Source organism: Engystomops pustulosus, chromosome 7 (genome assembly GCF_040894005.1).
Source record: "Engystomops pustulosus chromosome 7, aEngPut4.maternal, whole genome shotgun sequence".
In the NCBI taxonomy this organism is placed as follows: Eukaryota; Metazoa; Chordata; class Amphibia; order Anura; family Leptodactylidae; genus Engystomops; species Engystomops pustulosus.
This window is the reverse complement of record NC_092417.1, coordinates 16,090,697-16,116,661: the sequence shown is the minus strand read 5'-3', so window position 1 is coordinate 16,116,661 and position 25,965 is coordinate 16,090,697. Positions and strand designations below refer to the sequence as shown.

General features: G+C 43.9%; 1 protein-coding gene across 8 annotated transcripts in view; it reads left to right on the top strand.

Moving 5' to 3' along the window:
* MEF2D (myocyte enhancer factor 2D) overlaps positions 1 to 25,965 on the top strand; it is a 121,636-nt gene that overhangs the window by 45,962 nt on the left and 49,709 nt on the right. For 5 of the 8 annotated variants that reach the window (XM_072114914.1, XM_072114916.1, XM_072114921.1 and 2 more), the window contains one exon: positions 2,904 to 2,976. The exons of 1 other annotated variant lie outside the window; for it this stretch is intronic. The gene's annotated coding sequence lies outside the window, so the exon portion shown is untranslated. Of the gene's footprint in view, positions 1 to 2,903; positions 2,977 to 11,048; positions 11,368 to 25,965 lie in introns of those variants that run through there. 2 more of the 8 variants (XM_072114917.1, XM_072114919.1) reach the window with 2 other exon arrangements.

The following is a 25,965-nucleotide window of genomic DNA, read 5'->3' as shown; positions in this document are numbered from 1 at the left end:
ACTGCCCCCTATGTACAGGAATATAACTACTATAATACTGCCCCCTATGTACAGGAATATAACTACTATAATACTGCCCCTATGTACAAGAATATAACTACTATAATACTGCCCCCTATGTACAAGAATATAACTACTATAATACTGCCCCCTATGTACAGGAATATAACTACTATAATACTGCCCCCTATGTACAGGAATATAACTACTATAATACTGCCCCCTATGTACAAGAATATAACTACTATAATACTATCCCCTATGTACAAGAATATAACTACTATAATACTATCCCCTATGTACAAGAATATAACTACTGTAATACTGCCCCCTATGTACAGGAATATAACTACTATAATACTGCCCCCTATGTACAGGAATATAACTACTATAATACTGCCCCCTATGTACAGGAATATAACTACTATAATACTGCCCCTATGTACAGGAATATAACTACTATAATACTGCCTCCTATGTACAGGAATATAACTACTATAATACTGCCCCCTATGTACAGCACTATAGCTCCTATAATCCTGCACGTTGTGATGCGGTCTCTGTGTTGTGGCTGTAGGGTAACCCCTCTGCTTAGAGCTAGATGTGAGCTGTTACCTGATGATAATCCTATTGCAGTGAATAGGATAATTATTGCTCTCTGTGCAGTGTGACGATGACCTCTGTTGACCTACATGTAAAACTCATCCCTCTTATTCACTCTTAGCCGGTAGATACAAGATGTTTTGCCGCTAGTCAGCCCATGGTAACAAATTCTATCCAATTTAGCCGGCTGTGTGCCGGGCGGTGGGGTCATGCGTCCCCTCTGGATGCCGGTGTATGAGTATGTAAGAAGCGCTGTATACATGCCGTGACATTGTGTTTGGTATAATTCGCTCTTTGTTTCTTATACATAACATAAGGAGTAATAAGCAGAGACCACGGCTCCTCGGCTCCATGCTCGGAGTCTACACCACTGTTTTGAGTCAGAGAGCCATCTGCTTTGACTTCTTTCAGGATGAGTAACAGTACTGTGCAGACGCCAGTGCTTACCATCGCTTACCAAAAAGTATAAACACGCTCGGAAGCCATATGTCAGGGAGATCTTCCCGGAGCCCGTAATCACTGACAGGTGTAGGAGCGAGAGAGACTAACTAGTGGCCATTAGCTTGGACCTTCTTCAGAGACTCTCTAGATACTTATCAGTCATGGGGTATAACATGAAAGATATAGGGAATGGTTTCAGCTGTTGTAAGCCTCGGACCATGACCAGTGATGGTACCGTGAAGGCCTTCTACTTGTTTGAACGTGGGGAAACAACTTGACCAAATTTGATACGGTTCCTGTAACCTCAAATTTGTGATCACTCTTGCCAAAATTATTGTATAGTTCGTATGGTTATTTTATGGACTTGTCCAGTCCAACACAAGTCAACTTACTTCAGATTTGTGGTGTATGTTTTTTGAGCAATGATTATGAAATTATCTGCCCAAAGCCTCTGAAGACTTCTTCTCGACAGTAGGCCTGATTGTAACCTCTTCTTGTCTGGTTATTTTGTTTATTACCTCTCGGCTTCTTTGAGTTACTGGTGACTCTGTGACCACGTGTAAGCTGTTGTTCCTTAGGTGGTTAGTTTTATTTGGTTGGCTGGAAGATTTTTAAGGGGTCGATCAGCAGGGTTTGACCACATAAAACTTGAGACAGAGTTGGGTATTGTTCCTGGAGATCTGTGTAATCAGACATGTGTTACTTGCTGTAGAACTGTGAAACATTTGATAGAATATTTCAGCCTCTTGTGGGTGCAATAGGGGTGTGTCCTCACACTGCTGTGCTCTGAGCTTCCTGCATCAACCTGGTCTACATACCTCCCCCCCTTTTATCAGCCTAGTAGGCTTCTCTTTGACTACTTTAGCAGTCAGTCAGGGCAGGGAGGCTGTAGAGCAGTCCGGTGCGGAGAGCACAGCAGTGTGAGGACACGCCCCCAGATATAATCTTGGACTATAAAGTCCTGTTAGTACTAACAACTTACAGAAGATATAATTAAATTGCCCTCCGGGGGCTCCTACCTACACTGGGGCAGATTTACTTACCCGGTCCATTCGCGATCCAGCGGCGCGTTCTCTGCGGTGGATTCGGGTCCGGCCGGGAATCATAGTTCCTCCGCCGTCCATGCGCTGAAGAGCATCGTAACGCACTGGAGTTCACCGAGCCGAGCTGAGTGAAGTTAAGTGCAAGCTCCGCGACAGATTTTTATTTTTTTTAAATGTAGCGGTTTTTCCGAATCCGTCGGGTTTTCGTTCGGCCGCGCCCCCCCAATTTTCGTCACGTGCATGCCAGCGTCGATGCGCCACAATCCGATCGCGTGCGCCAAAATCCCGGGACAATAAAGGGAAAATAGGCGCAAATCGGAAATATTCGGGTAACACGTCGGGAAAACGCGAATTGGGCCCTTAGCAAATGACCCCCACTGTGTCTAATTTTTGCATGGTCAATACTTTGGACACACTCCCTTTAATACTGAGCGTCCCTTATAGCGGAGGACTGTGTCCTTGCTTGAAATCAATACTTTCCACATGTTACTCGTAATTACGCTCTAATGCTTTCTGCTCTGAGGAACCCAGGTCCAGCGATGACATTCCTTCCCAATACTTCCATGCCTCCTCTTTCACGAGGACACTGGTGTGAGACCTTTAATGGTTCCGGTGGACCATGTCTAACATTGTGTAACAATGTCCGTATTGAGGGTATTTCACGGTGTCCCCAGCTCAGGAATATTGGACATTGTCCTCGCAGGCAGCTTTTTTTTATTCCAATTAAACCATATCTCCACATAGTTGCCTCTCGCTTTGTGTAAACCCCACAGCGATTTGTAACACCGCTGACTCTATACGTTTCTTCTCTTCCAGATATTCCTTGTGGACATTTTATTTTCCCCGCTTCCCTTGAATGATGAGCAGAGATCTCGGGAATAAGCTCCAGGTAACGATCGAACCACCTCGCGATAATTATGACTTTGGTTGCATCTTTTTGTAAGTTGTCGAAAAGGTAGCGGGGAGTATCGGAAAGGGAATCATTAGGACTTGTGTTTACTTCTAAAGAGTAGACAGGTGAAACAACTGTAGCTCCAGACACTACAAGATCATTCAGATTCTCTGAGGTCCAAAAAAGGCGGGGGGGGGGGGGGGGGCACCTGTTCACATGGGTCCCAAACATTTCTATTTTAAAGATCAGGAATGTAGGCTGCTTCTCAGTCAGGAGGTCTGTATTGTACCTCTGTGGCCCCATGGATTCGCCTTCAATAACATAGAATTCTAATAGAACCCCTCTTTATTGTGTCTCCATGGGTCCAAATCATTCCTTTGTGAAAGATCTAGACTACCTCCCGGGCTCATAGGTCATCTTTAGACCATTGTGGTTCCATGAATCCACCTTCGATAACATGTCCTTCCATGGGAGCCTCTCCATATTTTGGTTGCCCCTTTTCTTTTTATACCTTTGTGGTTCCATAAATCCACCTTTAAAGGGAACCTGTCACCAGGAGACCCATTTTTAGCCCTCCCCCAGTCCCCACAGAGCATAGTACATACACTGCCAAAGTGTTTTTGTATTAAAAATAGGTTTTACAGAAAAAAAGATCTGTTATATTGTACCTTTCATTAGCATCTGCTGTGTGACTAGGCAGTTGCCAATTGGGAGGGGCTGGAAAGGAGCAGTCCCCCCCCCCCCCACCCCTATGTGACCTTTTCAAATATATGAATAACTCCCCACACTCGGGATTGGCTGTAGAGGAGCAGGGGGCGTCGCTAAGCCCAGTGATGGGTGTTTTCATATATTTGAAAAGGTCACATGGAGTAGCTGTTTCCCAAGGTTGGGGGGGAACTGCTCCTTTCCAGCCCCTCCCAGTGGGCAACTGCCTAGTCACACAGCAGATGCTAATGAAAGGTACAATATAACATATCTTTTTTTCTGTAAAACCAATTTTTAATACAAAACCACTTTGGCAGTGTATGTACTATGCTCTGTGGGGACTGGGGAGGGCTAAAAATGGGTCTCCTGGTGACAGGTTCCCTTTAAGGACATGTCCTTCTACGGGAGCCTCTCGTCATTGTGGTTTCACCTCGATTGTCTAGATCTAAATACTTCAGATGTTGGAGCCAGTAAGTTCAATCTCGGAGCTTTGTTTTGTCTTCAAGTGGCCATCCAATAATATAACTTTAAAGGGAACCTACCACCACGATTCAACCTATAAAGGTAGATCGGGTGGTAGGTGGATGTATAGGAGGTGAGGATAGCCCTTTTTAGAGCTAATCCTCACGTCCCGCTATCTTTCTAAAACTTTAATACCCTAATATGTAAATTTTCTTAAGCGGCTACTGGGGCGTGGAGTCGCCGGACATGAGGCTACACGTCGCAGCTACTCCACGCCCCAGTAGCCTCTTTTCTCCTCCTACCCAGAGATCTTTGACGTGTACCTCCTCCTGGCTGCGCGCCCACTTCCGAGAAGCCGGAGTTCTGCGCAGTAGAGGGGTGGCTGCGCACCGAAGATGTAGGGGTAGGAGGAGCAAAGAGGCTACTGGGGCGTGGAGTAGCTGCGACGTGTAGCCTTATGTCCGGCTACTCCACGCCCCAGTAGCCGCTTAAGAAAATTGACATATTAGGGTATTAAAGTTTTAAAACGATAGCGGGGACGTGAGGATTAGCTTTAAAAAGGGCTATTCTCACGTCCCATACATCCACCTACCACCCGTGGTGGTAGGTTCCCTTTTAAAATTAAGATGATGGTTGCAACTTTTTTGATTTTAATGTTGTGGAGTTGACCACTGGACTATGCCCATGGACTCTCTAAGCAGAGGGCGCTAATACTTTTTGTGCCATTTGGCTTTGTGTCCTGTTGGTCTTCTGATGGTTTGAGGGTTCTTGGTAGGAGATCCCTTCTATTAATGGAGTAGAAACACGAGAGATTACGACCTACAAATACTCAAGACCAACCACAGGGAATGATGAAATTTTCCCCGCCAGCTCTTGTGTATTTTTAGATCTTTTGCGCTAAACACAGCTCCTCTATTAATATCATATAGATGTCGTGGTGGTTGTGGTGATATCCCGGGACACATCATGGCTCACGACTTCTCTGTTTGTTACCTCTGGACCCAGTTTATATTTTATTTTATTTTTTTGGAACCTCTAGAATTTTTGTATTTCCTATGCTGGTCCTTGCTGTGTAAGATGTCATGATCTTCTTCTGCTGGGGGGATTGTAGTCCTTGGACAGGGTAAGGTGGTGGTCGCGCGTCACAATTTGGCCGCGTAAGTATAAGCGATTGTCACATTTTTTTCACTCCCCTCTTAACCGTCTGGCCCAATTACATCAATCTGAAGCTCTGGTGGATTATTCCTCAACCAGAACATTACGTTCTATTCCACATGTGCCTCCCCGCGTCCATAACAGCGCCGGCCCCACAACAGCTGAGAGCCCCCCCCCCCCTCCTCCTCCTCCTCCTCGTCCTCCTCCTCCTCCTTCACTTATCCAGCAAATGAATCCCTTCTCCGACCCCTGATGTACATTGCTCTCTTTGTGGCAACCTCCGCCGCATGCTGCGGTCTTTTATAGAAACCCCCAGAGGTCCTGTGCCAATCACTGCACCCCTAACCTTGGGTGTAGGGAATGTAGTGAGTTTCGGGTTTGGCAGAGCCCAGCGGCCGTTTTTAGCTTGCAGTAGAGGGGTCACACCAGGACATCTCTCTAGATCTGTGGCCAGAATAACACTGGCGATTTATATGCAGCCGTGTTGCGTTGCAATTTTTTGAGGGGGTTCGTGATCAATAATGTTCTCTATTAGCGAGGGGCGTGTGATAAATACACCTGATGATGTCATTTTACATTCCAACAAAAGTAGCTATCTATAAGGGGTTAAATGGCAACAATGGGTTAATGAAAGGACGACAAGAACCCAGTCCAGTTTCAATTCTGTCACGAGACTCACATAGCAATATTTTAGCTTCCTCTCCCCCAACATTTCTTGAACTGTAAGAAGGGGGCCCAACAAAGCTTGACACATCCCATGGTGTAATGAGTTACATCCTGTATTATACCCCAGAGCTGCACTCACTATTCTGCTGGTGCAGTCACTGTGTACATACATGACATTACTTATCCTGTACTGATCCTGAGTTACATCCTGTATTATACCCCAGAACTGCACTCACTATTCTGCTGCTGGTGCAGTCACTGTGTACATACATGACATTACTTATCCTGTACTGATCCTGAGTTACATCCTGTATTATACTCCAGAGCTGCACTCACTATTCTGCTGCTGGTGCAGTCACTGTGTACATACATGGCATTACTTATCCTGTACTGATCCTGAGTTACATCCTGTATTATACCCCAGAACTGCACTCACTATTCTGCTGCTGGTGCAGTCACTGTGTACATACATGACATTACTTATCCTGTACTGATCCTGAGTTACATCCTGTATTATACCCCAGAGCTGCACTCACTATTCTGCTGGTGCAGTCACTGTGTACATACATGACATTACTTATCCTGTACTGATCCTGAGTTACATCCTGTATTATACCCCAGAGCTGCACTCACTATTCTGCTGCTGGTGCAGTCACTGTGTACATACATGACATTACTTATCCTGTACTGATCCTGAGTTACATCCTGTATTATACCCCAGAGCTGCACTCACTATTCTGCTGCTGGTGCAGTCACTGTGTACATACAGGACATTACTTATCCTGTACTGATCCTGAGTTACATCCTGTATTACACCCCAGAGCTGCACTCACTGTTCTGCTGTGCACATATTCTAGTATGCTTGGCAGGTTTATCTTAGAGCAGGGCTGGAGACTAGTTCTGGGCAGAGAAAGCTGATACCTGAGCTTGAATAGGATCTCAGGTCCCTACAGCTCAGAGCTTGCAGTCGGGCGCACGCACACAATACACACACCACTGCTCAGCCACGAACAATAGAGGCTCAGTCAGCTCCGAGGGCTGGAAATGAAATACTCTCGTGGTTTCCGTTGAAGGAAAATGAGAGAAGAAAATGACATTGCTGCGTGTCCAGAAACACTGCTGTATCACAACGTGAGGCTCGTGCCACGACTTGTGACTTTGGCCTTAAAGGAACGGTACACCATAAGTCTATGTTGACGATACTATAGATCCTTGGCATTCCATGGAACTATCTCCCCGCCATCCCCTTGTGGAATCGGAATTTGGATAATCGGAGTTGCTTCTTCTGGGATTTGTAGTTCCATTTAATTTTCATCAGTCACTTTTTTGTGAGTGTCAGTGTTTTGCGCCATCTCACAGACAAATACCAACTACAGTCCCGATAGAGGAGCAGGGACTATCGAAAATGAACAGGGAAACCATAGACTCCGCTCTTCACTGACAGTAATATGAAGAGACACTGATGTGGTTTCACGTGGGAGATGGGGATGAGAGAATCGTGAAAGTCTCACTTCTGCTCAGAGTCTATGAGCTTCTTCAGGGACTGTAGTCACCGAGGACTGTCTAAGGCAACACACATGGCAAGAGTGCGATTACCGAGGACTACGCAAAGACTGACTACGGCAAGAAACCCATAGGTAGGAGGACTGCAGATACTGAGGATGGTCTAACGCAAGAAACACTCCGTAGATCTACAGTTGTCAAGGACTGACGAGGGACACAAAAACCAAGATTACGGTCATTGAGGACCTTCTTGATGCAGTCTTGGCAAGTGTAGTCCTGGCTGTAGACAGTTCATGGTGACTGCAGTCTTTGCAAGTGCGTTCCTTGCCATAAACTATCCTTAAGGCAATAAATACACGTGCCAGGACAGCAGAGGACTGAATAATGCAAGGGTAACTCATGACAGAATCGTTGTAAAGGACAGTCTCTAAGACAGGAAACGCAAGAGTGCAGTCAGTTAGGCCAGACTAAGGAGAGAAACAGTCCTCGGCAACATCAGTCCTGTCTCGTCTATGTAAGGAAAGGATCACACATTGAACGACTGACTTTAGTATGGTTCTGGGATAACTGGACTGTAGTCTTAAAGGACTGTCTAAGGCAGGGAACACCCATATCAAGACTGCAGTCACTTAGGCTTGCCTAAGGTGAGGAACACATGAGGAAACACTGCAGTCACTTAGGCTTGCCTAAGGTGAAGGACTGCAGTCACTTAGGCTTGCCTAAGGTGAGGAACACACGAGGAAAGACTGCAGTCACTTAGGCTTGCCTAAGGTGAGGAACACACGAGGAAAGACTGCAGTCACTTAGGCTTGCCTTAGGTGAGGAACACATGAGGAAAGACTGCAGTCACTTAGGCTTGCCTTAGGTGAGGAACACACGAGGAAAGACTGCAGTCACTTAGGCTTGCCTAAGGTGAGGAACACACGAGGAAAGACTGCAGTCACTTAGGCTTGCCTAAGGTGAGGAACACACGAGGAAAGACTGCAGTCACTTAGGCTTGCCTAAGGTGAGGAACACACGAGGAAAGACTGCAGTCACTTAGGCTTGCCTAAGGTGAGGAACACACGAGGAAATACTGCAGTCACTTAGGCTTGCCTAAGGTGAGGAACACACGAGGAAAGACTGCAGTCACTTAGACTTGCCTAAGGTGAGGAACACACAAGGAAAGACTGCAGTCACTTAGGCTTGCCTAAGGTGAGGAACACATGAGGAAAGACTGCAGTCACTTAGGCTTGCCTAAGGTGAGGAACACTGCTGTCACTGAGGACTATGTGAGACGTGGATCACAAGTGACAGGACTACTCGAGAAATGCACATGGAAGGACTGCCTTTGTTGAGTCCTACACATGACACTAGACGGAGGACAGGCTAAGGCAAAGAACACATAGAGCAATACAAAAACTTCTCGTGACCCTGTACAATAGCTATAGAATATTTCCTATTGGACTCCAGCCTATTACTTGAACTAGAGATGGACCTGACACGGGGGCCGTTTGAGTTCTCTCCACGTTGATGATTGACTAGGTGCCATTCCTTCTGGCTGAGTCTAGAGGAGAGTTCATGATGCTTGTTTCCTAATGGGATATGTTTTGGGTCACAGATTTTACTGACATGAGGATTTTCAGGTCTGCATCCTCTTCTGTTTCCTTACTAAGCCTCGTATGAGGGATTAACCTCATCTGCTATATGCACAGTCCCCTTCTGTGTCTAATCACTGTCTTTCACACCTAGAGCCAGTCCCTTGTCTGGGCCTTATCAGGTCCTATCTGTGGCCCTGGCCAATGTACACTCCATCAGGACAGCAAGTGGCTGTTTTCATTAGATGACCTCTAGACACCCTGTGTGTGTGGGACACTGTCTAAGTGGGCCCCTTTTTCCTCCAGAACAGTGATAAATAAGGGAAAGGATTAGATAGGGTAATCTCCTTCATTCCACCTTATGTCTGAAAATTTCCTGTGGTGAGAGCCGTGGGAGCATGAGGGAGAGAAGACCTCACCTACAGCCTGAAGATTGTGTTTGTAGGCTTCATTCTGAAGTCCTCTGTCGAATATAGTTACCATTTTGGCCAACCATTATGAAAAATATTCACATGGACGTCTCTCCGTCTTTAAACTTGATGCCAAACAGGTTGACCATATGTAGGGTCTCCTGGGCCAACTATAAATATATTTCAGACAAAATAATCTAGGATCTTTTGAGGATTGTTGACTGAATGAAGATCACCTAGACACTTCCATGACCACTGTTGAACAGGTCATGTATCTCATTGTAGATCTTCTTGGACATAACTTGGACATAACACCAATTCAACCTCCACCCAAAATTAAATAATAAAAAGAGAGCAAAATATGTCCCAAAATAAGTAAAATGATACGTCCTCATCAGTTTTGCACCCAAGAAGAATGTGGAGATGTCCTTCCTATTTCCTCAAGAACTCTATATAGTATCCCGACCTCCTTAGATATCAGTCTCTGTATTGAAGATCCAAGTAAGAAGTCTTTTTTGGCGTTTTTTAGATTCTAAATAACTTATCCCTTGGCCCCCACATTGTATTGTCCTTCTCGCCAGTCTATCGCGCTATTGTACGGCTGTCTGCTCGGCAGAAAGGGTATTCTGTAACATTTCGTGGCACGGAGCAGTAGTAAGATAATCCATCACCGGCATACCTTCAAAGCCGATCATTATAGATGACTCTCTGTACGTGCCATCCTCCTTCTCATGACTGCAAGTGACAACCTAGACAGCTGTAGGAGATCATCGACCACCAGGCAGGGCCCATAAAATAATTCCCATACACCACCAACAGGTCCTCTGTGATGTCCTTCGTCATACACCAGATTCTTAGGAGTGTTTGAAGCAAACTTCTGCCCCCCCCATCATTTAGTTACCTTCTCAGAAGGTTTGAAGGCCTTCCTGGATTGTTGTCTTGGAGTCATGAGGGACACCATTACTATATGTAGTGTTATGCCTAGTGGTCTGGGTGGTTTTCACCTAATCTTCCTGAGAAAACACATACATGTTTTTAAATTCAGTTTGATTGCACAAAAAATTCACGTGCCCCCTTTTAAGGATGTAATTTTTTTTTCTCGCATGACGTCATCAGACCAATACTTCAATTGATTGACAGAACTTCCTTTGGGTGGTTCTGCAGCTCATTACCGTCTAATTTCCCACCAAGGCCAGAGGTGCTAAATTTCCACTGTCCAAAAGACATCCTGGTGGGGTAATTAGCTTCAGGCAAAATTGTCTCTAGGGTATGTGTTTAATGTAAGAGAAGGAGGGGAGGATATCAATTTGTAGGGCTGGGGGCCACCTCGATTTGAGTGTTGGCCATGTTCACTTATTCCCTATGGTTGCCGCAATCTCCAAAATTGCAGTTTGATGTAAAAATACAATCTTTCTTTTTTTTGTTTGTTTCAGAAGTTTTAATTGTTGGTTAAAGACTTCTGCGACTGGGGAGGGGGAGGGACCAGTTAAAGTCACTGGAAAGGAAATCAACTCAGCGGCTTTCTTTTCAACAGCTGTTTTTAAGGCAGGAGGCATCCCCTTCCCTCCCCCTCAAACCATACCCTCCTCTCACACACATACAGCAGCCCCCCTCCTTACATCTGTCACTGCCCTTTACCCGCTGACGGCAGAGGTCCTCTCTGTCACTCAGGACAAGCTGTGTGAGTGTGTGTGGTGGTGGGGGGGGACGCCTTCCACACTGTTTAGTGACAAACTGGGGACACTTCTTCTTCTTCACTGGTCCTTTTGGCTTGAAGAGACGGAGACCGAGAGGCCACTTCTTCTTCTACTCCTCAAGCTCCGCACTCCCCCTTCTTGCTCAAGTCTCCGGGGCCACTTCCCGAAGGAAGAAGGCCGGGAAAGACAGTCATCGTGGCTCCTTGCTTGTAAGTACGTCTTGCTTCTTTTTTTTTTTTTCCTCTCTTCCCCGTCTACAGCCAGCACAATCTGCAGGCTTAAGGGTCTCGTCATTAGCACTAGCTGAAAAGATTGTACACGAGCTCCTTATAAGGCATGGCTTATGGTATACAGTTCAGGAGCCTAATCTCGCCGGCAAGGCCTCTCGTTTTATACCCTACGGGGTCACCCGGCTTTGGCTTACGACAAGTCCCTTGGCTCCTCTGGGTGGTGGTGTGGGGGGTTGACGAGGGAAGACAAGCCAGGATGAGGCCAGGAAACGCAACGTCTTGTTTATAGTCCTCAAGAACCATGTTTCCTTATTGTAACAGAGATCATATCCTGCGCCCAACTTCCCAAATCCTGAAAACTGTAGCCTCACTCCCACCCACCATAACTACTGTCACCGGCATTTCATCCAGGCACTGACTTAGAGACGCATATGGTTGTCAGGATCTTCTCTATATCTTATCTTTTTTGTAACAATTCAAAAAAACTTACCTATTGGGGCAGGAACTACAGCCTACCTATAGTCATTATAGTCTAACTAGGTTCTGTAGATTGTCATCCAGTCCCAGTACCCTATGGCCTAGGTCAGTGGTGGCGAACCTATGGCACTGGTGCCAGAGGTGGCACTCAGAGCCCTTTCTGTGGGCACTCAGGCCATCACCAGAGATGACTCCGGGTATCTTCCTGCAGTCCCAGACAGCCCAGGACTTGCTGTGCACAGAGCTATTTTAAAGTGACAGCGCTACCTGGGACTATTTTCTGCTTTATTGGTGTCCTCAGGCGCTGGTATCAATGAAAACTGTGACAGAGCAGGGAGTATAAATCACAAATTACATTTCTGTGTTGGCACTTTCCGACAAATAAGTGGGTCTTGGTTGTAGTTTGGGCACTCGGCCTCTAAAAGGTTCGCCATCACTGGCCTAGGTTCTTACCAGTGGTACGTGTACCCTAGAAGCTACGTGCCATGTCTTACGATGTCCTCTGGCTGTACTTGTGTAGGACCATAGCATCAGGGGTCATTTATTAAAGTTGGGATATAACATTTACAAAAATCGAGAAACCAAGTCCTATGCAGGTTGCAGGTCCTCCTCGTAGCCACCACCAGATTCGAAGCCATAGACTCCAGTTACGAGGTGATTCCTCTACGGCACAGACTCATTCGTGTCACAGCCTGTAGTTGTCGAGCATGGGTTGTGCTATCTAATATATACACATGCCCGCACGTGGTTTGGTTGCTCAACCTGTGTTATATCCGGGGAAGTGAAACATGGATGTGGGAGGTGTGAGGTGTTACTGAGCTCTGTATAATTGAAACCGATGGTGCCGAGGATCAGTCAAGTGGATTTTGTCAAAAGTGTAAAGAGAGATTAAAAAATTTTCCATTCCGACAAAAGAGGAACTTCTATGTAAATGTATGGATAGGCTGGCAGCGGTCGTTTCCATCGTCCCTTGGTTGCCTCTTTGTAGTTTTCACCACCACCTTTTTACTGTACAAAATTGCTCTTTTTTTGTGTGTGTGAATTTTGTTGAAAATTTTGTAGCTTGCATTGGTGAAACAATCCCACCATTGCTCGATCAAATGTGGAGCTCATATATATTTGTCGTGGACATGAAGTAAATTTTGGATAATTGTGAAACCTTCAACTGATTGGGGGTAGGGGCATCTGTCTTATATGGCCAAAGTTTTCCTTGGATAATCTTGGTTTTAATGAGCAGCACATGGAGGTATGAGGTCATACAGTGCTCACACATGTTATAAATGAATGACACGTGTGGTCATAGGTCATCAAGGATAATGAAAGCAAGCATCTGATTGGTGACAATGTTTGCTCTGTATATATCCACAAATTATTATTGGATCATTGTGTCTTCGCGGAATGGATTTTTTTTTGCCTTTTTTAGGGAGTTTTTTTTTAAATTCCATAATTTTTGGCTGCGACTTTTTTGGATTTTTCATGCTATGCTATGCTATGCTATGGTTTTCCTGGAAATATTCTTCGTATCTGACTCTGGTTTTTAGAATGCAGTTATGTTTGTTGGATCTCAGTAGACTTCTGTAGATATATCCATTGGTTTTATTTAAGGTAGATATATCTGTTGGGCCACCGTTAATAATGCTATATGCCGATACGTTTGTTGGGTCTCCCTTGGATATGTCCTATGTAGTGTCAGTTTGGGTCTCCTGTGACCTATGCAGACATGTTTGTTACATCTCAGTTGAGGAAAAGGTCTGCAGATATATCCATCCATTATACTTAAGGTCGTTGTAGCTGTTTGGTCATCAGTGGTAATGCTCTATGCCAATACGTTTGTTGGGTGTCCATTGTATGTAGTTACTTCAGTCCGCTTCTCTAGTGACCCATACAGACATGTTTTTTAGATCTCCGTTGGGTAAGACTTCTGTAGATTCATCTGTTGTGTTTAAGGCAGTTTTATCTTTTTTTGGTCACCATTGGTAATGCTGTATGTCGATACCGATGTTGGGTCTCCCTTGTTTATATCCTATGTACTTAGCTCAGTCCGTCTCTAGTGACCCTGGCAGACATGTTTGTTAGATCTAAGTTGAGTAAGACTTCATCAAATTTTTATTGATTATATACTTTGTGGTTGTGTTTATTGGATCTCCATTGGTCACATGCTGATATGATCTATATAATTTCTCTTTATGGAGCTCCATTGGTTACATCTCATGCAGATAATTTAGTTGGGCCATCCTTCGGTACATCCCATGCACATACTTCTACTGGGACTCTAGTAAATAGTTTACGATAATTGGGTCACCAATTCTACATCTCATCAGGTATATTCTTGGTTGGCTTTTTGTTATATCCTATGAAGGTACTTCCACCCAGTCTACTATGGATATGTAGCTGCATTAGTTGGGTCACCATTGGCTTCATCGAATGCATTTACTTCATTAAATCTGTGTTGCCTCCTTTGTGGCTACTTCCAGTGGGGTTCTAATGGACATTTTAGTTACCCTAGTCAGGACTCAATTGGTTAGGTCTCATGTGAATACTTTGGATGGGTCTTTAGTTGCATCCTCTGCAGATACCTCCACTATTTTCTAGTCACATTACTTGTCTTGGTTGATTTCTTTCTATACACAATTTAAGATTTTTAAGCTTGGGTGAAAATTTTGATATATAGATATGATTGCCACACATTTTTGGGGCCCCAAGTCCATAAGACCATTGAATCTATGCAGAGAAGACCCAGTGGTTCCGTGTAGGTTCCTAAACCATCTAAATAGCCACAACGGGTCATCCTTTTTTTGAGACATTCATTTGGGATATAATAATTCTATAACCTATGATTTATGTACACACCAGGCCCTGAGCCCCTCACCCAACTGTAAGGATGCCGGTAATGGTCAAGTATTTGGTAGATCTTGGCACCTGATATGTGTATCATAATCTTGTAGTATGTGCGCTATTAAAGTGTCATCCTGTGGCCCAGTGTAAGTGTACGCTCCGGCCCTCCCCCACCCCTTAGCAGAGGAAGCGGTGTTGTGCGAGGCCTTAGTGCATGTATGCAGCATGCAACTTAGTTCCCCTTTTTTACTTCTGGTGTAAAACACAAAATCATCAGCTCTTGGCACTTTTTGAAGAAACTGCTATATCTGCAAACACATCTTTGCTACCAACCCCCAAAAAATTATCCAAACAGATAAGTGTATGAATAAAGTTTATTGAAACTTACTATAGGATCAAAATACTCTCTAGGGGCCTCACCAGCCAATCCAAATATAAGTTTCATTTTCATTTTACTATGCGATCCAAAGATTTTTCAGATGTTTTTGGTTCAGTGTGTCAAAAAAAACACAAGTTCATCCTGTTAATTCTTCAATAAACTTTATTTATACAGTGCTGGAGACCCCCCTTTAAGAGATATGTCAGAAATCCAAATTGAAGAAATCTTTGGTATTTTCTAGGGTATTTCGTGGTCCTCAGCAGTTGCTGGATTAACAGATGCCGGATTAACAAAAATTTCCAGTCAGTTTTGAACACAATGCTCACCATTGTCTGATCTGCCTTGGATATGAGGTCCATTGTGTTTACTCGAAAAATACTTGTGAACTTGCTCATTGGGTGAGCTGCCGAATTACTGCTAAAGTCTATCACCTATCCTGTGTCACTTACAAGACTTCTTTATGAGTTGTCTACACCAAAAATAATGTCTGTCATCATCGAAAAAGTATATTGTTCTACATATCTAATCCCCTGGAGAGAGAGACCTTTCCAAGATGGCAAACAGTGTGCTGAGGTTGAGGGGGCAAATATTTACTGTACAAGTCTTAAAGGGTAACTCTATTTGGCATCTAAAAATATAGATGTGATTACACTTTTCTGTAATATTCCCCCGTCCGTCCTCTGCTCGATGTTGACAAGAGTCCAGGTAGCTGAGGTAAACTCTGATCGACCCTCTGTCTACATGAGGGAGCCATTTTAACCCCACAAAATTTTCAGCTTTAGTTGATTACAAGCCTGAAGAAATTTCCTCTCAATTTTTTTCAGAATTGTATGAAATATAATAAATATTTCTGGGTTTGACCTTTTTTAGTTAATCATATCTGAGCATTAACTAGAGTATTATTACACGAGGTCTTTTTTGGTCGTATTGTGTTTGGGCTCATGAGGTATCGTAAAGAAGCTTTTTTTTTTTCACCTATATGGTCATGGCAGGTGAGGGGTTAACTCCTTGAGGGTGTTAAATAGACAGGTTTTGTGTTTTTCTAATAGATGTAGGAGCAGTGACAGGCGGCAGCTGAGAGGCAGCTGTCCACTTGTATCTCAGCGCCTGCCCAGCCCTGTGCTGGCATGAGCTGTGAAAAGAGGCACTGTGTGAATGGGATGTGTGCAGTGGGTGAAGTTTACCCCCCGGCTATGGGAGGGCTTCTCACATGGTCCCCAACTGCCCTCTAGGCATCTGGTAAAATTGCTTTATTATGCATCTGTTCACTGTCATCTTTGCTCCTCGAGGTCCTGTGTAGAGGACGAGGTGACCTTCACAAGGTCATGGAGGCATCTCTCTGAAGGGATAGTCGTGGAGGAACAATTCATTCAGGAATAAAGGCTTCTTCTCTGAGACTGTCGGGCCCTTGTTAAACTTTAGCCAAATAATTGATCATGGCGTACTACTAAATGTGTCTCAAAATCTGTCTTCCGTATTCCGCTGTATCTAATTTTTGATGAAAATGTTCAGAACGATTTTGTAGCCATGTACGCTTTTTGTCCCAAACATAGGGGCCATGGTTGGCTTCGATCCTGGGTATCTATTACAGCTCATATGTATAGCTAGGGCCTTATATATAAGTCATTAAAAGAAGTGGGGCCCCCTAGTGGGCTAATTATAATGCAAAACTTCAACTAAGCCGAAAATTTCCAGTCATAAATCCAATTTTCTTTGATGATTTGGACATTAAATTAAAGAGAGGCAGTTTTTGTAAAAATTTCCAGTCATAAATCAATGCTCTTTGATGAATTGGACATTAAATTAAAGAGAGGCAATTTTTGTAAAAATTTCCAGTCAGAGATCCAGACTCAATGATGACTTGAACATTGATTTATAAGTTTTGTAATTTTGGAGATAATTTACATTTTAACCCACAGATAGCATCGCTTTAGTACTCGCTACAGCGTCTGGATCGCCATAAGGTTAACCGTAATTTCGTAGTGGAGATGTAAATAAAAATCATGGCCGTCGTGTCATTCGGAGTGTGAATATTGGCTGGTAATCGATCTACATTATGTGTTCTCGTTATGTGTTCTCTTCGCATCAGACATAACCCACATGCCAATTGTGGCTCCTTAACCTAACACGGTGTCCCCGCCGCCTGGCACGGCAAAAAAACAAACAAGGCCCTGGCTTCTCCTCACAGCCAATGTTTTTTTTCCTCTGGATCAGCGAGCAGGAGATGCTGAGGCAGCAAGTCAATCAGAGCCTCTCCTTGTCTGTGCGACTGCAAACATATCACGTGGCTGCCAGCCCTGCTCTGTGTGCCGCTCTTCTCCCCTTGTCAGCATGGGCACCCCGCTGTGCCGGAGCTGATGCCACATTTTACCTATTCGTAGGCCCTGACTTGCTGAAAAACAGACACAAATTTGTTTTTTTCTAAAGCATTACTAGGCATTAAAACAGGACAAAGGTCATGCAAGAAAAACACTAACCCCTTTCCCATCTACCTCAGAAAAAATCCCTTGCAAATTTTTGACTTTTTTGAAAAGATGTTTGGCTAATGTTCCATCTACATTTTTGACATTCAGTTGCCTGGCACCCTATTGTTACAGCAATACCTCTTGTTACCCAGTTTTGTAGGAAAATTACCGTATATACTCAAGTATAAGCCGACCCAAGTATAAGCCGAGGCCCCTAATTTTACCACAAAACCTGGAAAAACCTATTGACTCGAGTATAAGCGGAGGGTGGGAAACGCATTGGTCACAGCCTCCCCAGTATATAGCCTGCTGGACCCTGCCCCATAGTATATAGCCAGCACCTGCCCCCTGTATATAGCCTGCCAGTCCACATACCCCCAGTATATAGCCAGCCCCCTGCCCCAGTATATAGCCAGCAGCGGGGGAAGCCAGAAAGGTGAGTTTTGATATACATTTTTTACTCGAGTATAAGCCGAGTTTGGGTTTTCAGCACATTTTTTGTGCTGAAAAACTAGGCTTATACTCGAGTATATATGGTATATATAGATGTATATGCCAATAAGGATTCTGGGAAAGCTGGATAATACAGGCGGTCCCCTACTTAAGGACACCCGACTTACAGACAACCCATAGTTACAGACAGACCCCTCTGACCTCTGGTGAAGCTTTCTGAATGCTTTACTATAGTCCCAGATTGCAATAATCAGCTGTAAGGCGTCTGTAATGCTCTATTGATAATCCTTGGTCCCATTACAGCAAGAAATGTTTAAACTCCAATTGTCACTGGGGCCAATTTTTTTTTTGTCTGGATCTACAATTATAAAGTATACAGTTCTGACTTACATACAAATTCAACTTAAGAACAAACCTCCAGACCCTATCTTGTACGTAACCCGGGGACTGCCTGTAGTTTATCCCAGTACCGTAATGGTGCGATGGAGATTTAAATAGATGTCGTTAACATTATTCTGGTAAAGTTGGGTTTAAATCCTTTTAAATATATCCCATTAGCTAAGGCATATTGGGTTTTGGGAAAGCTGGGTAATGATTTCTGCTTTGACTATGAAGGCTCCTAGATGATTTATAGATTTGCTGTTCAGGGATTTGGGAAAGCTCATGTGGGTCCCGTAATAACTTACAATGAAGATATTTTCCATTCAGTACTCTGGGAAAGTAGGATAACTTGAGCCCCCATTAGCTAATGAGAGAGAAATAGATACATTGATCTGCCATTCAGGCTTCTGGAAAAGCTGAGTGACGGCAGTTTAAGATGTAAGCATTGTCAATGGTTACTGGCGGCCATTTTCTCCTCACACAATGCTGGTGCGGCCTGTAAGCTTAGATGCATGGCTGCTAACAGAGAACAATATGGCGAGTGATGGAGAACAAATGGCCTCTTATAGATGTCACGTGGCCACCTCCAAACAGGACAAAATCCTCATTTGGTATTTAGCAGCGCCTGGCCGTGCAGCTGTTATCTCTAAAGTGATGCTGGTTAGCCCCTGCGCTGCCGCAGCCAAACGCTTATGAATTTTTATTCAAGACTATGAGACTGAAACATGTCTGAATAAAAATGATTTCCTTACACATATACTTGTATGTATGTTGCTGTATGTACCACATTGATTTTCTGTCATGGCGGCTTCTGTGGCATGTTGCCTCTTGGAAGCCATTTTGATTCCAGCCTCCCTGCCGTAGGCAGGAGGCCTATTTATTAAATATTTACGCCTCAGATGTGCTGCCGACCTGATGATGCGTTCTGTGAATATCACCGGCAGAATCGGCGCTTGTGGTGTTCGTTTTCTGAGGTAAATGAGTTCAGTAGCCGGGAACCCCGGACTCTCATTGATATTAACCCCAGAGGTTTTACATCGCTGCCCTAATACATTTTCTGCCTGGGCTCGAGCAGCAGAGCGTCACTTTGAGATCTTCACTTTATATCAACGGAAATCTAGGTCACGAACATAATTTCTCCCCTCTGGGAGGTTGCCAGAATCAGACCTCAATTTTTCTTTGTAGTCTCCGTAGGATTTTACTTAGATTGTACCTTCTCCTCCCAGGAAGCTAATTGAGATGAGCGATGGAGGCTGCGATTGAAACACCTGGTAGTAGGAGGCGAAGTAAGCAGCCTCCGTTTTTTCCTTCCTTTGCATTTCCCTTTAAGATCCTGGCTATTTAGCCGATACTGCACCATTGTGCGTGTGGTGGTGTGCGTGTGGTGTGTGTTGTATGTGTTGTGTGTGTGTGTGTGTGCGCGAGGTGTGTGTGTGTGCTGGTGTGCGTGTGGTGTGTGTGCGAGGTGTGTGTTGTGTGTGCGAGGTGTGTGTTGTGTGTGTTGTGTGTGCAAGGTGTGTGTGTGTTGTGTGCACGCGCGTGTGTGTGAGTTGTGAAACTCTTTTTTTTTTTTCACAACCTGCTTTGCACCGACACTACACAACTTTCAAACGGACAAAATGGCCGCCAGTCAGGTCATAGTAATTACCCTATTGCCGAAAAAATTTGATCTCTTCTAATAGGAGAAGTAGGAAGTTTTTCCTTTTAATTCTTTGAAGGAACAATAGATTTTTTTTTTTTTTAACAAGATTTTTGTTAGAAAGCACACAGTTGTCATGTCATTGCGTTGCACTTAAGCGTAAAAAAAATCGTAAAAGCCGCTCCTGAAGCAAAGTGTTGATGCGGTGTATAATTACATTCTCATACTCAGGATGAGGCCTCCTTTTAAGGGGTGAAGTCTCTAAATGACGTGCGGTAATCTGTCGGCTGTGTAATGCGCCGTGTATAAAGAGTTGGCGAGAATGATCTCTTTTTAGTGAGCGGCTGTATATGATTAGTTTCTAGTTTTATGTGATTCTGGGAAAGCTGGCCGATCAAAATGGCCGACAATTTCAACAATGGATTAGATGACAGATTCGGGCAGATACATGGAAGCCGTGTGACATCACCATAGGGTGGTGGTGGTAGTTTTTTTAATTGCCCGAGAACAGAGTATAAATAATATTTTTGATGATTTTGCTTGCAAGATTAGGGTTTTCGGGTTGAAATGTCAGCTACGTTTATGCTTGTGGTATTACGGTGATCAACCACTTGTCATGGACCCGCTGATGTCCACTGTGGAATCTCTTGGCCTGTCGTCCCGCATTCCTGGCACCCACACGTCATTATTCATGAAGTGAGAAAAGGTCTCTTTCATGAGACACGAGGGGAACAGGTGAGGCACTCCGTCACCATCGGCACTGTTTGCATTTGTTGTCATGGCAATGGCTGCAGATGTCCCTGCGGTGGCCATAATTGGGGCAAGGAATAAACCGCCAGACCCCTACATAACATGTACTTCGCTGTTCAGCTGGGTCAGGACCTCCTCTCTTTTTGATTCTTAGCCGGTCCGCACTCGCTGTTCTCATCCGAGGAAATTGCTGTTTCATTACCGAGAGCACGGAAAAGCCAAGCCAATTAGTGGCGGCGTCAGCACCTTATTATAAGGGCCATTAATTATAATGTCGAAAGATGTACCGTGTCGCAGAGCCGCTTTCATTGTGGTTCTTCTAGATCATGGCTGCATCACTGTGTGAAGCAAGGTGGGAAGATGGCAGCTATTTTCGTTTAGGAAATGAAAAACAAACCCCTTAACCTTACACCCCTTATTACCCTTATTTCTCTACCATTCTAGAAATTGGCTGTACCTATAACAAGATGACATGGGCACCACGTGTTATGACCAATACCCAGAATTAGTTGGTCCCACTTTGCCTTGGATACGTAGTTGTGTGACCCTTGTAGTGAAGGACTCGGACATTAGTGTCGTAAGCCATTTTGGATTCGATTCCTGTCAGGAACCAAGAAATACTGAGGTAGCCCAATGACCTAGAATGGGTCTACCGGGGCACTGCTATTTTTGATGGACCAGAAAGCCCTATTCTTGAGGTAAAAATTTGTGTCGTAGTTAATGTTCATAAAAAGCCATTTTGGATTCGATTCCTGACAGGAACCAAGAAATACTTAGGTAGCCCAATGACTTAGAATGGGTCTACCGGGGCACTGCTATTTTTGATGGACCAGAAATACCTATTCTTGAGGTAAAAATTACTCAAACTCTGTAGGGAAATGGTGAATTTGTGTTTATATGTCCGTGGCCGCCTGACCCTAAGCTACACGTATGTATGCCACATGTGCATCGATTAGGGGGAGGTCGTAGAAGTTGTGGACACGTTTGGGCCCAGAAACATCTGGCATATGATGTAGGAGGACAGCAATATTATAAATTACTCCGGATATATAGGGGGTGGGGGGTCTGTTTTGACTGCATATACATTAGAACTGGTAGAATATAGTAGAATTTTTTTTTTTTTTTTTAATTTGTATTTTTAAAGAAATTTCATTTACTAACTGTCCCCAACCATTTCTATGATGTGATATACGACTCCTGCAGAGGGTTAATGTGCAGGGGGCTGCGATACCTTCACGCTGGGGTGGACTCCCCGGAGGTTTTGCTGCTCGTTCCCGCTGTCATGCCTCTGCCTTTCCCACCTCTTGGAGCATCAAGGAGTCCAAGACCTTGGAGCTGTTGCGTGGTGATAGTCGCCATGGAGACGGGTTCACAGTATCCATGTGCTGAGCATGTCGGTATCACTTTGTGTCTGGCTCTAAGTGAAGCACGATAACGGGAGAATGGGGGACGACAGGAAGTATGCGCTGCCACCGCTGGCTGCTGCTGCCGTGTTATTGTTTTATCATTATGTATAGGACGTTGGGGCCTCCAACATCAATGTCCACGTCTCCTCCAGACATAACGTGGGGCCGAATAGAAATATATACATGGAGGATCTATTGTGTAGCCCCCCCCCCCAATAGTTGTTGCTCATGGCAACTTATTAATTTTTCAATTGGTGTTTAAAAAAAATTTTTATGCAAAGACCTGATTGGTTGTTTCAGGCCACTCCTCCCTCTACATTGTGGACCTAGAGGATATTTTCTGCCTTCAATATGGCTGGTTGATATGCTGCACTTAAAGGGGTTGACCATTTTACTTGATGGTTTTTACAATGTGTAGGGGGCAGGATATTTGGTAAATTAACGATTATATATCAGCTGCCCTTCCGGTCCATAAAATAGATGGAGATGGAGGGTCGTGTGATCCTAACTGTCCATGACCAAACTACCTTCCAGATCCTGAAGCTTGTATTCATTAATCATAAGGTCCTGGAAGGTAGATCGGTAAGGGACACATGTAGTTTTCGCATGATAACATATTGTCAGAGGTGATGGCACGGGGTTGGACGTTGGTGGCGCACAAAGATAAACGCAGAATAGGGTCACCATTGTAGGCCCTAGGAATGACAGTGCTGAAGGGCAAGGTGCCCACCTTTCTGTGCCCAACCCCACTCTAGTTTAGGGGCACCCATTATACCATAAGTGTACACTACAATTTTTTGTCTCGTGGTCTATGATCCTCATGAGAAGTTGTACTGTGCGTCTGTCTCAGGCGAACACGGAGATCTGACTCGTAGACAGGAGATGATAAGTCATACTCTGCTTTCGAGGTCGGCCATTGTAAGTGAGGGAATATCGGAAGCCATGACTCTTGTACAGAGAGAGGAGCTGGAGGGGAGGGGGAACTTTCAATTAAAGATGCTTCAACTCTGAAACCTAGCTAAGTGTGAGAGCAGAGCAGGCGTCTTCCTATAGTCATAGGGGGGGCTGGTGGTGGGGGGGGGGGAAGGGGACTATCATGTCTGAGCATACTCAAAACAAAAGAAGTGAGCAGAAGACTTGATATCCTTAGGCTGCCAGCACTTGATTGGGTTGACAAGAACCTGGAAGGTAGCGTGCTTCCTGCCCGGGGGAGTTGTGTCCCTGTCATTAGTGGGAGCGCTCCCTCCACCATGCAGGACGCCCGTCTCACACATGGCTGCCAAGGTAAGCCGCAGTGTTTTACTTCTCATCACTGCCTGCACGCTACAAATTTTATTTCAACTTTCAATATAATTTTTTTTTCTTCCGATAACGACCCACATTTTGGGTAGAGTGGTGCCACTGGTAACTCCCGGTGTAGTTTCACGGCTCTGTGGCCTCAACCCCGAATCCACTTTACGTTCCTTCCACTAAAAGTCATCCACGACCTGCAATACAAATACCACAGAATGACGGAAGTTGTAGTTTAACCACTATCAGATGGAGCGCAGTTCACAATCCTGAAGATACGGTCAACTTTTTTTTTTTTTTTTAATAATGTTCAGATTTTTTTTTTTTATTCCACTAAAAGTTACCACTTCCTGATTTATGCAGTGTTTTATCTTTGTTGGTAATTATTATTTGTTAGTTGTTGTTTTTTTTCAGCTAATTTATAGATTAGATCAAATAAAAAAAAAAAAAAAACTATTGCAAAAAATTTTCACTGTCACTGGGGCAACTTTTTTTTTTTTTTTGTCTGGATCTACAATAGTAAAATATACACTTCCGACTTACATACAAATTCAACTTAAGAACAAACCTATGAAACCCGGGGACTGCCTGTAATAAAGATTAAAAAAAAAAAAACCCACTGTATAAATCAGGCAGTGATGACTTTTAGTAGAATTATGAAAAACTAGTCAATAACACTGAAATAAAAATGCGGGAAAAAAAATGAGCACTTCCTGATTTATGCAGTGTATTATTATTATTTTTTTTTGTTTTTATAACTACTGCTACTCTAAACAGATTGTGGCAGCTGATAGATGAGATGAAAAATAGTCATAATTCACAAAGTGATCACCGCCTGCATTTTTTCAAAAATTTTTTTTTTTTTTAAATATTTTTGCTTTCATTTTTCATTTTTGTTATCCTAAAACAACTACTTTTTTGTCAGTTCCTGTCTAGTTGTATATACATCCATTAAAAATATATATTTTGAGTAGGACAACTGAGAGGTATCACAAAAAAAAAATTGTAAAAAAAAAAAAAAAATCATATAGGGACCCAAAATGCCTTTTATTTTATTTTTTTTTTAATTTGCCTTAATTTTTTTTTTTAATTACCCTGTAACTACAAAAGATGCTGACAGCCGATATATGATTTTTTTAACTGTTACTGTATCGGGACACCAGTATATTTTTAAAAAAAAAAATTTTTTTGCTCCCCCTTTAAATGTACTATCCTGCATCTTCCACTCGGAGCAGTGGCTGGGCTTTGTAGTCCGCCAGCAGTCTGAGCGATGAGATACTGAGCGGCTCCACATTAAGGGGTATAAATAATTCACGTCTCATTTGCCGGTGGAACTTTTTGGTAGGCGGGGCTCTTCAGTGGGAACACGATGTCCTGGTGGGGGATGAAACGGAACAAGTTTAATAACTGGAATCCAGTTCATGGCTCGGCAGCTCCCATCCTGCGCCTGTTTGAAGTGGCCTGCAGGGTTTTCATGGTCTCTCTTTTAGGAGCACAGCGTCATCTGTAATCTGCTGACCTTTGAAGTGGGGAGTCTATTGGCACAGGAGTCTGACACAGGGGGAGGTGGGTTTTAGGTGCCACTGACTCCTAAAGTGACCAAAACTGGGCCTGAGCCTTCCTGATGATGTAGCAGAGCTGAGTATGTTGTTTGGTTACTGCACAACGACTGACAACCTCAGCTCTGCTACATCTGCATAGTACAGAAAACACTCTAGTAAGTGTATAATAATTATAATGATATAATGCCATAAGCCTCCCACCCATCTGTAGTCAGTATGTAGACGCTGAGCATCATGGGAAGTTCCCAGAGGCTTCAGACCGTTTTATGCAGATTAGTGCATGTTAATGAGGAGCCCACGGTCTGGTTCAGGGGGAGGTGAGAACGCAGGAGGAAGTAGTTTGTCTCCTTCGATATCTCTCCGTGGTGTGATGAGAGGTGCAATGTTAACCCCCTCCAGGGATAAGCGACTGCCTTCCTTCCTTATGCTCTGGTGTAATGAAGGGGATACACGTGCAGTGGGCCATGGAATGCAAATTTTGGTAATTTCAGCCCATTGCAATTTGGGGGTGACCTCCTCCACATTGCTAATATTGAAGGTGTTTCTATAGTCAATGGATAAGTCTTTATTTTTGAGTTGCCTCATACCTCTTCTCATTTTGAAATATCAACTTCATTGAGAAATCTATTCTAATAATAGATATAGTGTGTGGTGCTCTTACCCACTGAGCTTGCATCATTCCATTTTGAAGGTCTCTTGACACAGCCCTTGCATATTGTTCTTTTTGATCGACAAATCGGATGTACTCAATAGTGTTTAGAAATTTCCTATGTGTAGTTGCAGGTGCTCTTACCCACTGAGCCACCACCTTCCCCATTTTTTAGGGTCTCTTAACACAGCCCCTACATCGTCTCATGTTTGCTGTGGTCACTAATATTAAGAGATGTTATATCTATTTTCCCTGGGGCTCTTACCCACTGAGCTACCACTTTTCAAGTTTTGGG